This window comes from Peromyscus eremicus, chromosome 8a (assembly GCF_949786415.1).
Source record: "Peromyscus eremicus chromosome 8a, PerEre_H2_v1, whole genome shotgun sequence".
Taxonomy (NCBI): Eukaryota; Metazoa; Chordata; class Mammalia; order Rodentia; family Cricetidae; genus Peromyscus; species Peromyscus eremicus.
The window spans coordinates 3,424,268-3,438,641 of NC_081423.1; the positions used below are offsets into that span (position 1 = coordinate 3,424,268).

Below are 14,374 nucleotides of genomic sequence, written 5' to 3' on the forward strand. Positions count from 1 at the left end.
GTCCCAGGAAAGGCGCAAAGCTACACAGAGAAACCCTGTCTCGAAAAACCAATAAAATAAAATAAAATAAAATAAAATAAAATAAAATAAAATAAATTGTTTATCTGATCCTGATTTAGTTTTGGTATGAGATATCTATCAAGATATTTGTCCATTTCTTTTAGATTTTCCAATTTTGTGGAATACAGGTTTCTGAAGTATAACCTGATGATTCTCTGGATTTCCACAGTGCCTGTTGTTATGTCTCCCTGTTCATTTCTGATTTTGTTGATTTGGAAATTCTCTCTCTACCTTTTAGTTAGTTTGGATAATAGTTTGTCCATGTTGTTAATTTTCTCAAAGAACCAACTCTTTGTTTCATTGATTCTTTGTGTTGTTCTCTTTGTTTCTGTTTTATTGATCTCAGCCCTCAGTTCGATTATTTCCTGCCATCTCCTCCTCTTGGGTGAGTTTGCTTCTTTTCCTTCTAGAGCTTCCAGGTATGCTGTTAAGTAGCTAGTGTGACATCTCTCCAAATTCTTTATGTAGGCACTTGGTGCTATGAACTTTCCTCTTAGCGCTGCTTTTATGTGTCCCTTAAGTTTGGGTATGTTGTGCATTCATTTTCATTGAATTCTAGGAAAATTTCTTTATTTTTTCCTTGACCCAGTGGTGATTCAGTTTAGAGTTGCTCAGTATCAATGGACTCAAATTCCCCAATAAAAAGACACAGTCTAACAGAATCCATCCTTCTGCTGCATACAAGAAAGACATCTCAACATCAAAGATAGACATTATCTCAGAGTAAAGCATTGAAAAAAGATTTTCTAAGCAAATAAACCTAAGAAACAAGCTGATGTAGCCATTCTAATATCTAACAAAACAGACTTCAAACCAAAATTTAAAAAAAAAAAAAAAAAAGAGGGAATGACACTCCATACTCATCAAAGGAAAAAAAAAACCCACCAAGATGATTTTTCAATTCTTAATATGCCCCCCAAACAGGGACACCCACATTTGTAAAAGAAACTTTACAAAAGCTTAAATTATGTATTGAAACACACGCATTAATAGTGGGAGACTTCAATACCCCACTCTCACCAATGGATAGGTCATCTAGATAAACAGAGAAATACTGGAGCTCACAGAATTATAAACCAAATTATAAACAGATATCTACAGAACATTTCACCCAGACACAGAAGAATATATCTTCTTCTCAGCAACTCATGGAACATTCTCCAAAACTGACCACATAGTCAGATACCAAGCAAATCTCAATAGGTACAAGAAAATAACCCCCTACACATCCTATCAGACTACCATGGATTAAAGCTGGATTTCAACAACAACAGAAAGCCTACAAACTCATGGAAACTGAACAATTCTTTATTGAATGACTACTGGGTCAAGGAAGAAATAAAGAAATTAAATGAATGCAAAACATACCCCAACTTATGGGACATATGAAAACAGTGTGAAGAGGAAAGTTCATAGCACCAAGTGCCTTCATGAAGAATTTGGAGAGATGTCACACTAGCTACTTAACAGCACACCTGGAAGCTCTAGAAGGAAAAGAAGCAAACTCACCCAAGAGGAGGAGATGGCAGGAAATAATCGAACTGAGGGCTGAGATCAATAAAACAGAAACAAAGAGAACAACACAAAGAATCAATGAAACAAAGAGTTGGTTCTTTGAGAAAATCAACAAGACAGACACACCCTTATCCAAACTAACTAAAAGACAGGGAGAGCATATCTAAATTAACAAAATCAGAAACAAAAAGGAAGACATAACATCAGACACCAAGGAAATCCAAAGAATCATTATTAGGTCATACTTCAAAAAGTAGTACTCCACAAAATTGGAAAATCTAAAAGAAATGGACAAATTCCTTGATAGACACCACTTACCAAAGTTAAATCAAGATCAGATAAACAACATACATAGACCTATAACCCCTAAGGAAATAGAAGCAGTCATTAAAAGTTTCCCAACCAAAACAAAAAAGTCCAGGGCCAGGAGGTTTAGTGCAGACTTCTACCAGGCTTTCAAAAAAGAGCTAATATCAATACTCCTCAAATTATTCCAAAACCAGGAAAGAGAAGGAACATTGCCAAATTCATTTTATGAGGCTACAATCATCCTAATACTCAAACTATACAAAGATTCAACAAAAAAAGAATTGCAGTCCAACTTCCCTCATGAACAATGATGCAAAAATATTCAATAAAATACTTGCACACTGAATCCAAGAACACATCAAAAAAGATCATCCACCATAATCAAGTAGGCTACATCCCAGAGATATAGGGTTAGTTAAACATACAAAAATCAGTAAATGTAATCCACTATAATAAAAAAAAAAAAAAAACTGAAAGAGGGGGCTGGTGGCTCAGCAGTTAAGAGCACTGGCTGCTCTTCCAGAGGTCCTGAGTTCAATTCCCAGAAACCACATGGTGGCTCACAACCATCTGTAATGAGATCTGGTGCCCTCTTCTGGCATGTAGGCATATATGCGGGTATAACACTGCATACATAATAAATAAATAAATCTTTTTTTAAAAATGAAAGAAAAATCACATGATCATCTTATTAGATGCTGAAAAAGCCTTTGACAAAATCCAACACTCCTTCATGATAAAAGTCTTGGAGAGATTGAGGATACAAAGGGCATACCTAAACATAGTAAAGGCAATTTGCAGCAAGCCAATAGCCAACATCAAATTAAATAGAGAGAAACTCAAAGCAATTCCACTAAAATAAGAAACAAGGCAAGACTGTCTACTCTTTCCATATCTATTCAATATAGTACTTGAAGTCTTAGCTAGACAACTGAAAGAGATCAAGGGGATACTAACTGGAAAGGAAGAAGCCTAAGTATGGCTATTCTCAGATGATATGATAGTATACATAAACCACCCAAAAAATTCTACCAAGGAGCTATAGAAATCAATACAGTACTTCCTTAGAAAATTGGGAATCTACCTCAAGACCCAGCTATTCCACTCCTGGGCATATACCCAAAATACGCTCCATCCTACCACAAGGACACTTGCTCAACTATGTTCATAGCAACTTTACTCATAATAGCCAGAACCTGGAAACAACCTAAATGTCCCTCAACCAAAGAATGGATAAAGAAAATGTGGTACATTTATACAATAGAGTATTATTCAACTGTTTTAAAAAAATAACATCTTGAAATTTGCAGGCAAATGGATCGAACTAGAAAAAAAAACATCCTGAGTGATATAACACAGACCCAAAAAGACAAACATATGCACTCACTCATAAGTGGATATTAGCTGTAAAGTAAAGAATAAACATGCTACAATCCACAGACCCAGAGAGGCTAAGTAACAAGGAGACACATAGCTCTCCCTGGGAAAGGGAAATGGATTTCATGGGTAGACAGGAGACGGGGGAGATGGAAATAAGATGGATTAGGTAGGGTGGGTGTAGAGAGAGAGGACTGGAAGAGACCAGTCGAATTTGATGGCATTTCAGAGGTGAAGTAGAAAATTGGTACAATGGAAACTCCTAGGAATCCATGAGGGTGACCCTAGCAAAGACTCCTAGTAATGGATGTGGAACCTGAACAGCCATCTCCAGTAACTAGGCAAGCCTTCCAGTGGAGGTATTGGGACACCAACCCAGCCACAAAACCTCTGATCTACAATTAGTCATGCCTGTAAGATGTGCTGGGGTAAAGGTGGCACAGAACTTGTGGGAGCAGTCAACCAATGACTGGTCCAACTTAAACCCACACCACAAGAGGGAGACCATGCCCAGAGGGCCAGGAACCAGAGGTTGGATAGCCAAGAGATCAAGGACAGAACCAAATACAACCAGAAAAAAAAGTCAGTAGAATGATTCCTAATAATACTCTGCTATACTCGTAGACCGGAGCATAATCATCATCAGAGAGGCATCATCCAGCAACTGATGGAAGCAGATGAGGAGACTCACAGCCAAACATTAGGTAGAGCTCAGAGAATCCTGCAGAAGAGGGAGAAGGGTGAAGGACAGCACAAGAACACAGCCCACAGAATCAACTAAACAGGGCTCTTAGGGGCTCACAGAGACTCAACCGACAATCGGAGAGCCTGTAAGGGCCTGACCTAAGTCCTCTGCAAATATGTTACGGTTGTGTAGCTTGGTGTTCTTATGGGACTCCTAACAGTGGGATTGGGGGCTATCTCTGACTCTTTTGCCTGCTTTTGGGACCCTTTTCCTCCTACTGGGTTGCCTCATCCAGCCTTAATATGAGGTGATGTGCCTAGTTTAGTTATAACTTGATATGCCATGTTTGTTTGACATCCCTGGGAGGCCTGCCCTTTTCTAAAGGGAAAGAACGAGGGCTGAATTTGGAGGAGAGGGGATGTGGAGGATGGGTAGGAAGAGACACTAGTGTCGTGATACAATATATGAGAGAAAAATAAATAAATAAATTTAAAGGGAAATAAAAAAGAGCACTCTGTGCTCTCATAGAGGCCTTGGGTTCAGTTCCCAGCATTCACACAGTAGCTCACAACTGCCTTCAACTGCAATTCCAGGGAGGTTGATGTCCTCTTCTGACCACCACAGATTCATGCATATGTGTGATTCATATATGCAGGCACACACACATAAATTTTTTTAAAAATATGTATCAACTGGGTAGTAAGACCAAACTTCTGAGAATGAAAAGCTGGAGAAAACGACAATAGAGACAGCACGGAGCACCTGCTGGGGAGGACCATCTGCCTAGAGGACAGGGGTGGCTGACAGGAGGAAGGTTCTAGGGGAAAGAAGATGAGCTGTGGACTAAGAGTGTGCTGCTCAAGTGCAGAAGACAGGGAGGAGAGCACAAGCACGAGTGACCCAGCCGGGGATCGCTGCTTCTCTTCAGAAAAGAGTTTCCGTTCTTTCCAAGGAAAACATTTAGACAAGCCGCTCTGCTGAGGCACAGGAGCCTCTACCCACTTAAGCATAGCAAAATGACCAGTTGTCTTAGGAAAGCTATAATTAGAAACTAGAGCAGAGTGGGGTTTCAAAACCAAAGTGGCATTTAACAAAACAAGCCACCTGTCAGCCTCCTGGGAGAAGATCTGCCACCACAGGAGAGGCTGACTGACAAACTACAGACACCAATCACACTGGCAAATATGGAGCGGGAAGAACACTCTAAGGGAGGACCTTTGTTTCTTACAAACAATAAAAAGGAGCAAAGCTCAATTGATCCTGGGTATTTCCAGGCAACTGCTTCTGCTATGATTTGGGAGAGAAAAGTGTCCCGCTAGGGCTGACACAGTGCAGCAAATGAAACACCACCCTCTCCCAGGTCACCAGGACACTTGGGTCACTTCTGGAAGCAGGGGCTGCATTCCTAAGCAACTCTGACCCTGAGCCTTTGCTGAAAAATTTCACTGGACTGATGGCACAAAAAGTGGTTTGGAGCAAGGCCCCCACCCTCACAAACAACTTCCACCAGGGGCAGTCCTGCTGGCTGCCCATCTGATGCCCATTGGCCCTCCTTCTGCACAAGCTCACTGCACTAGCACATTTCCCAACAAAAGAGGTTCAAGCAGAAGCCACAAGAGAGGATCTGAAAGCTCCTCAATGGAAGCATGTTATCCCCCAAGCTCACACTCTTTGAAAAGTCCTCTGTTAAACGCACCCTTGGGCCTTCCCATCTCCTGCTTCCACCCTCCAGGAATATGGATGTGATGGCAGAGCAACAGCCATCTTACAGGTGACACGAGGCAGTCATAACGAGTAAAAGACATGCATCGAGAACAAGAAGAGAGGCAGCTCGAGCCCTGTGGCCAGAAATCACCCGCACTAGACCAAGCTGCATCCAGACATCTCATGCAAGAGACAACTACAGGAGCTGCTGTAGTTTGTTTTCCTTCTGACACAGCCAAGTCTTGTCCAACCCAACATGGTATCCGCCAAGTCAGGGAAGTACATGCTGACGATGAAATCCAGATAATGCTCGCACCTCCCTTCCAGCAAACGTCTAACCCACTGCAGAGCCAGCTGAGGGCCCGCTGCCATCCACCCCTTCTCTGAGGGAATCAGCCGCTTGTTTCTGAGCCCTCACAGTGCTCAGAACAGTGTGCTGCTGTGGGGCTACGGCCATCTTATGTGAGGCTGGCTTCGCCACATCCTAACTGCCCTCTCCTACCTCACCAGGTCCCAGGGATAAGCAATGGATGCACGGCATCTAAGGTGGGCCAAAGTAGGCCTGGCACATCTGTTGGTACAACTCACGGGCATCCTCCATCACACTTTGAATTTCCAATCTGGTGCCAGTTAGTGTGTCAGCTTGACACACACTGAGTAGTCACCTGGGAAGAGGGGTCCTCAGCAGCAGGGCTGCCCCCACTAGACTGCCTGCAGGTATATTTGTGGGCATTTTCTTTTCCTTTTTTGTAGGGAGGGAGCTCAAGACAAGGTTTCTCTGTGTAGCCCTGGCTGTCCTGGAACTCACTATGTATTCCAGGCTCAAACTCACAGAGATCTGCCTGCCTCTGCCTCCCGAGTGCTGGGACTAAAGGTGTGTGCCACTTTTCTTTATGGATTATTAATATGGGAGGACCAGCCCCCTGCAGCAGGTAGTTCTGGGTTATATAAGAAAGTGGTCTGTTCGAGGCCAGCCTGGGCTACCAAGTGAGTTCTAGGAAAGGCGCAAAGCTACACAGAGAAACCCTGTCTCGAAAAACCAAAAAAAAAAAAAGTGGTCTGAGCAAGGCATGAAAAGTGAGCCAGGAAGACTGTTCCATGGTCTGCTTCTGCTTCATCTCCTGCCTGAGGTTCCCACTTGACTTCCTGCTCTGACTTCACTCAGTGATGGACATGGAAGTGTAAGTCAACCATTTCCTTCCCAAGTTGTTTTTGGGCAGTGTTTTATCATAGCAGCAGAAATCTAACTGTAACAAAGCCTTTTTTAAAAAATAAAATCTGAAATATGTATGGAAAAACACTAATGTGTTAACCCTCAGAAGTGAATGCAGATAGCATTAGCTATATTACTCCCTAGGCTTTTCCAATAAATTCAATCATAAAAAAAAATCAACCCTTTGATGTCTGGGAATAGAACTCAGTCAGTGGCACACACTTGGAATTCCAGCACTGAGGAAGCCTAAGCGGGAGGATCCCCGGGGCTTGCTGGTCAGCCAGTCTAACCCAATCAGCTCCATTTCAATGAGAGAGCCTTTCTCAAACACTAAGGTGGGTGGCAGGTGATGTGGCTCAGTAGTCAGGACCCATGCTGAGCCAGCCTGGCAACTGAGTTCCATCCCACACAAAGACGAAGGGGGTAACTGACTCTACAAAGCTGTGATCTGACCTCCACATGTGTCATGGCACACACACCCTACACCTATACACAAAGTAATAACAAAAACTTTACAAGTAAAAAGGGGCACATATATATCAGCCCTTTAGGTGAATGTGGTCCCTGCCACTTGGAGGCTAAAGCAAAAGGATCAGTCGAGCCAAATTCACAGTCAGTGTGGGTAATTACAATATAGTATTGCCTCTCTCTCTCTCTGTGTGTGTGTGTATGTATGGTGTGTATGTGTGGTATATGTGTGTGTTGTGTGTGTGGTGTGTATGTGTATGTATGTGGTGTGTATGTGTGTGTGTGTGTGTGTGTGTGTGTGTGGTGTATGTATGTGTTATGTGTGTGGTGTATATGTGTGTTGTGTGTGGTGTGTATGTGTATGTGTGTGGTGTGTATGTGTGTGTGGTGTGTATGTGTGTGTGTGTGTGTGTGTATGTGTGTGTGGTGTATGTATGTGTTATGTGTGTGGTGTATACGTGTGTGTGTGTGGTGTATATGTGTATGTGTGTGGTGTGTATGTGTGTGTGTGGGTGCACATGTGTGTGTGTGTGGTTATATGTATGTATGTGGTGTGTATGTGTGGTGTATATGTGTGTTGTATGTGGTGTGTATGTGTGTGTGGTGTGTATGTGTGTGTGTGTGGTATATGTGTGTAGTGTGTATGTGTGGTGTGTATGTATGTATGTGGTGTGTTTGTGTGTAGTATGTATATACGCACACGTGTGTATATGTGTGTGTGGTGTGCATGTGTGTGTGGTGTGTATGTGGGGGGGGTGAGCATGTGTGTGTGGGTACGGTTATATGTGTGTATGTGGTGTGTATGTGTGGTGTATATGTGTGTTGTGTGTGGTGTGTATGTGTATATGTGTGGTGTGTATGTGTGTGTGTGGTATATGTGTGTAGTGTATGTGTGTGTGGTATGTGTGTGTGGTGTGTATATATGTATGTGGTGTGTTCGTGTGTGGTATGTATGTATGTGCACACACGTGTGTGTGTGTGTGTGTGTGTGTGTGTGTGTGTGTGGTGTATGTGTGTGTGTGCGTGTGTGTGCATTCTCTGATCCATAGCAGCTGCTAGGACTCAACACTTCAGGCAGGCACTAGCACCACTTTCCAGAGTTTTGTTTACAAGACAGGAAGCTATTTCCTCACCTGGATACTATTTTATCAGGATAATGGCTGCAGAGCTTTCAGAGAGGTTCACTATACAATTATCACCATAATCGCTCACCTTTCAGAAACTAATTGACAGGTGTCAGCTAATCTGCCTTGACCCTCCTCAACTTGGAACTTCAGAACATCACCAACCTCATTTATAATGGAAATTGCTATTTGACATGTGCCATTGCTTGTTCTGTGCACACGAGTCCAGAAAGTCACTGTCATTACCTTCAGCCCCCAAATGAACATCAGAAACTCAGAAATAACTTCCAGCAAGAACACAGAGCCATTAAAGGCAGCCAGGGCAGAGGTTGAACCCACAGCCCTCAGCCTTGCCCTTCCCCAAGGATCATTTCTCCAGGCTCCCTCCCCAGGCAATGGCATCTCTTTATCAGAGAAGGAGAAAGGTCCCCAAGTGGAGGGAGGGGAGAAGAGTATGACTACTCTACACTCACAAACACCCATAGCAAGCATGTCTACTCACAACAGCAAGCTAAGAAGTGGATGAGCTGGTCTGGGTCTGCTGTCTGCTCCAGGAGGTCACCTACCCTGTTTCTCATTAGACAGACAGCACACAACTAGTTCAGGAATCCAGGATGAGGATAGCCTCCTCCATTTGAGTATTTTTTCTCAGAATAAAGCTAAGTAGTAATGTGAAACAGCAGAACAGCCTACCCATGACAGAACCTATGTGCCCAGACCAGCACCTCAGCAAGCTCAGCACGTGACACCCAGCTGGGGACCTATGCATCTCATGATCTAGAAGCCATCCGGGAGATCAAACTTGGAGAAAAAGAAGTGCTGGACCTAGAAGATGAAGCAGGAATCTTTTTTTGTTTTGTTTTGTTTTGATTTTTTGTTTTTTGAGGCAGGGTTTCTCTATGTAGCTCTGGCTGTCCTGGGACTCGTTCTGTAGACCACGCTGGCCTCAAACTCAGAGATCCACCTTCCTCTGCCTCCGGAGTGCTGGGATTAAAGGTGTGTACCACCACCACCAGTTACGAGCAGGAATCTTGATTCCTACTTTCTGGACAGGTGACAATGATGGTTAGTTTGATATCTCAATGGTGGCTGACAGTATGACTGGTACATGGTATGTAGATATTTGATCAAATGCTAATCTAACTGTCAACTGTGAATGTCTTTGTCAGCATGTATAGCATACCTATGTTTCACCTGCTCGAAGGCCTTAAGATGGAAGAAAAGATGTAGTCACAGGATTCAGAGTCAAGCTGTGACATCCACTCTTCCCAGGTATCTAGTCTGCAGGATACCTTATAGATGATGGAGCTGATGAAATTCAACAATCATATGAGCCAGTTTCCTAAAATAACCCCTGGTACAGACCAACTACATGCATGTATTTTTGGAAGTTGCTTACAATGCACTACCTGTTTACTTAGGTAATATTATATCCTTCTGGGGTCTTTGAAGTAGTTGGAGACTAAATAGTTATAATTATAGCTGTCCTTAGTCATGATAAAAGATAAATTAGGTATAAAACTTTAGACTCACAAAGTAGAATAGATGGCAGAATATTTTTCTAATTTTGCCAAATATAATAAACTAGATATTATAACTATAATTTTTGCTTGATAACTGCTTTGTTACATATAGTTTTACTATGTTAAAATTAAAACCTTCCTTTTTGATTAGACAGAAAAGGGGAAGTACTGTGGGATGTCTTTCTGTATGCTGTGAATATATGCTGTTCCCATCAGTTAGTAAATAAAGCTGTTTTGGCCTATGGCAAGAAAGCTTACAGCCAGGCGGGAAATCCAAGTGGAGGGATGGAGAAAAGAAGGGCAGATTCTGGAGAGAAGTCAGCTGCTGCCAAAGGAGCAGTATGATGGCAGCAGACCAGGAATGCCATGGCCATGTGGCAACTTATAGATTAATAGAAATGGGTTAAGTTATAAGAGATAGCTAGCAAGAAGCCTGCGATAGGCCATACAACTGGTAATTAATATAAACTTCTGAATGATTATTTTATAAGTGGCTGCAGGCCAGGTGGGACCAGAGAAACACAGACCACAGGGCTGGGTGGGACTGGAGAAAATTCTGGCTACATTTTGGCGCCCAACGTGGGGCAAGAATTTCCACCCAAAAACCTGAGAAAGCTTTTAAAAAGGGCTCTAAAATGGAGCCAAGCACAGCTTCGTAATTCATGTCACTCATGGTGGGCTGAAGGATAGAGACACATCCCCTGGCTGCAGCAGGCTTCAGCAGCAACATGGAGGCCTCCTGTGGTCTCTGAAGAGCCGGGCAGCAATACAAAGAGGCTTCTCCAAGGCACTACCTCCAGGCTTGGGAGCACAGCCACAAACTTAAAAACACAGTCTTACTGCTTAATACTGCTTCCAAGAATTGGGGAGGTAAACATGACTCAGTGTCTGCAACATGTTGAACAGCCGAGATGGGCGAAGTCAGCAGCCAAAGCGGTTGTTTCAGTCCTAACCACACTGCAATTTAAAGCAATGATCCAAAAAGCATTATAGATACACAAAAGACCTGACTCTGTGTCAGTGTGTGTGTGGGGGGGGGGGGGGACGGAGGTGCTGGTACACATCCACCTTTGGGTCTTGGTTTCTATGTGTATATAGAATGACAACAGCAACATCCTTCTGCAGTTGTCAGGGGAGTGGCCAGGCCACAGGAGAGACCCTGGCTGAGAGTTTATCTATCTATGGATATGTGGCTTAAGGACTTATCTAGATAGTCTCAGGCCAAAACCATCTCACTGCCCTAGAGATCACCAAGTTAGCTAGTCTGCTGGCTAGTAAGACTAAAGGATCCCCTTGTCTCTGCCTTACACCTCACCATGGCTGGGATTTCAAGTATGAGCCACCACAACCAGCTTTGTAAGTCAGGGTCTAGGGATCAAGCTCAGGTCCTCATGCTTACAGGGAACTTTCCTCACAAGAGTATCACCCCAGCTCCCTAGCCATACATCTCGATTCAGGACATGAGCAATATGCCCGAGATGAAATCAAAAGCACACAGAGTCAATTCCTACTCTCTGGTCATCCATGAAACTGTCTGATACTGGCTCCCTGCAGAGTAGGGAGGGACCACAGTTCCTTAACAACAACGTTGGCATTATGTCCAGAGGAGTTACCATGGATGCTCAATTGCCAAGCTAGTTCCTGGGGGTATGGTGGCCCTTCTGCCACAGCTGTAATACTACAGGGAGAATACAAAGGTGACATCCAGAGCAAGAGCCAAAAGCAAAGGGGAGATAAGCTTCCCCAAACCTCCAGCCTGGCTGGGAAATGCAGTGCTCAGTAGAGAGCAGCCCACCCTCGCTCTCAACCATAACAGCAGCTAACGCCATCAGGTGAGGAGGCCACCCCAAATTCTACTCCACATTTCCTCCTCATTGCAACAGAAAAGTGGAAATTTGATTTTGTACCTGTACATTTAAAGGTTGTTGACACTGTATTTTAAAAGTTAATTTTATGCTGTTTATTTTTTAACCCTGGAGGCATTTTTCCATAACAAGAATATAAGAATAAAGGTGAAGGTCCCAAGACAGCAATCAGGAGTGCTGTCCACTACAAAAGTACTTAGGGCTTAAAAAGATTTTCAGTCTCTTCCCTCTGATGAGCTCACAGCTGTCTAATTCAGTTTTGCTAAAGATAAAAAGATACTTTATACTTGAACCAAAAAGTTTTTATGCTATGAAAATATATTCTCAGTTCCCCTATAACTCAGGAAACTTAGGCACTGGTGTGTCCATCCATGATACCAGAAGCCAAGGCACATCATCAATCCAATAGGCAAAGTTCCCTTTCTCCCAGCTCTCAGTGTAGGGACTCCGACTCCTAGAAGCCTGCAGGCACCAGGGCCCAGGCAGTGCAGAAGTGAAGACCACCACAGTTTGAGGAGGAAGATAAGAGCTTGGGAAGAAAGCCACGGTGCATCTTTGGAAAGCACTGCCTTTTACAACTACCTTTTAAAACAGACACATCTGTGGTGATATTTTATTTGTGTACCCCAATAAAACTTATCTGGGAATCAGAGGAAAAAGCCAGTCACTATATTAAACAAAGAGGTCAGGCAGTGGTAGCACATGTCTTTAATCCTATCAGGAAGGCAGATATCTGTCTGGATCTCTGGGAGTTCAAGGCCACACTGGGAACAGAGCCAGGCATGGTGGCACACACCTTTAATCTCAGTGCTAGTTAACCCTAGAGGTCTGGAGGTCTGTACAGACAGACAGGAAGTGACAGAGCTGGGCGGAAAGAGGAAGTGATTAGCTGGGTGGAAAGAGAAAGTGAGATGGTAGGGCACAGAAAGGTATATAGGTGTGAGTATACAGGGCTGAGGATTCTTTGGGCTGAGAATTTCCTAGCAGTAAGAACATGGTTGGCTTCTTTCTGCTGCTCTGATCTCTCAGTTTTTACCCCACTATCTGGCTCCAGGTTTTTTATTAATAAGATCATTTAGCAATTCATCTAACACACATCAACACACATGCTTAAGGAGTACCACCTGAGTATTCAGTACATACCTACATATATGTAATTTGTAATGCCAAAAATCAGGGGGAAAGGCTGAGGACTGGGAACAGAGTCTTGCTATGCAACTCAGGCTAGCTTTGAACTAACAAACCTTTGGCCCCAGCTTTGAGTGTTTGGGTTACAGGCCTAGGCTATGGTGCAAGGCTGTTTTCATGGTGCTGGAACACTGCTGGTGCTCCTTGATAATTGTGACTAAAAGCAGAGAATCACAGGACTCCATAAGCAACAACAGGGCAGCTGATGTGTGCCCAATACTGAGCTTAGCCCTGCAGTGTGAGAGGATGCCCGGGTACGTGGTGTGTCTTAAAACACCACACAGTAGAACACGGAAAGGTGCTGCTGCTACTTGGCAGTAGACTGTGCTGGTCATCTCACTGCAATTCAGCAAGGGTGATCACAAGCGCATGCTGAAAAGCCTTACGTCCAGTTTTGCTTCAGAGCACTCAAGCTGCATCTTGAGAAATGGAACTTCAGCTGCAATCTGTACACTACAAACTCTGCTTGTGCATTTGGGAGAGGGGTTCCAAAAATCCTGACTCAGAAATGCATCTCACAGTGCTGTGCTTTCTAAATCAAAAGCAAGCTGGGGAGATGGTGCAGTTGGTAAAGTGCTTACCATGCATGTATGAGGACCTGCGTTCAATCCCCAGCATCTGTGTCAAAAAACCTGACACCATGCTATATGCTTATAACCCCAATGCTGGGGAGGAGGAAACAAATGCCTAGAGCCCACTAGCCATCCAGTCTAGCCAATTGGTGAGCTCCAGGTTCAGTGAGATACCATGCCTCTAATAATAAAGTGGACAGCTCCTGAGGAACACCACAGAGGTTGGCCCCTGGCCTCCATATAAATATGCTGTGGGTCCATAAACACAGAAGGGTACTAGCTGGGAAGCCGGGTTTTCAGGAGTGAGGGGGTAAAAGAGGGGATGGAGGGTGAATATGATCCCAACACATTGCACATATGCATAAAACTGTCAAAACTAAAATATTAAATAATGCCAACAGCCAAACATTACCTGTTGGCTATTCATGCCAACTCAAGCAGCAGGGAAGCCCATCCCTGCCATGGGCAGATACTCCCTTTGTGAACTTTGTAAACTCTCAAGGCAAGCAAGTGGCCAGCAGGCCCCCTGAACTTGCCCCAAGATCAGGCCACATAATCCCTCCAATCCTAGGTCACCCTGGAAAGTTCTCCCAACCCTCAACAAGAAACCCTACATAAACCCTGTGTTCTGCTCAATCCTTTGCTGTTTCTCACCCAAGCAGAGGCAGCTACCCTCCTGTTTTTTTCCCTCCCAATAATCTCGTGTGAGGTTTGCTGTGCAGTGTGACTCCTGACTGCCAGTATGTCTTTCCACCCAAGCTGTATCGCTTA

General features: G+C 43.7%; 1 protein-coding gene across 1 annotated transcript in view; it reads right to left on the reverse strand.

Annotated features, from left to right (window-relative positions):
• The window catches only part of Snx29 (sorting nexin 29), a 477,564-nt gene that overhangs the window by 263,712 nt on the left and 199,478 nt on the right, over positions 1-14,374 (reverse strand). The window lies entirely within an intron of this gene.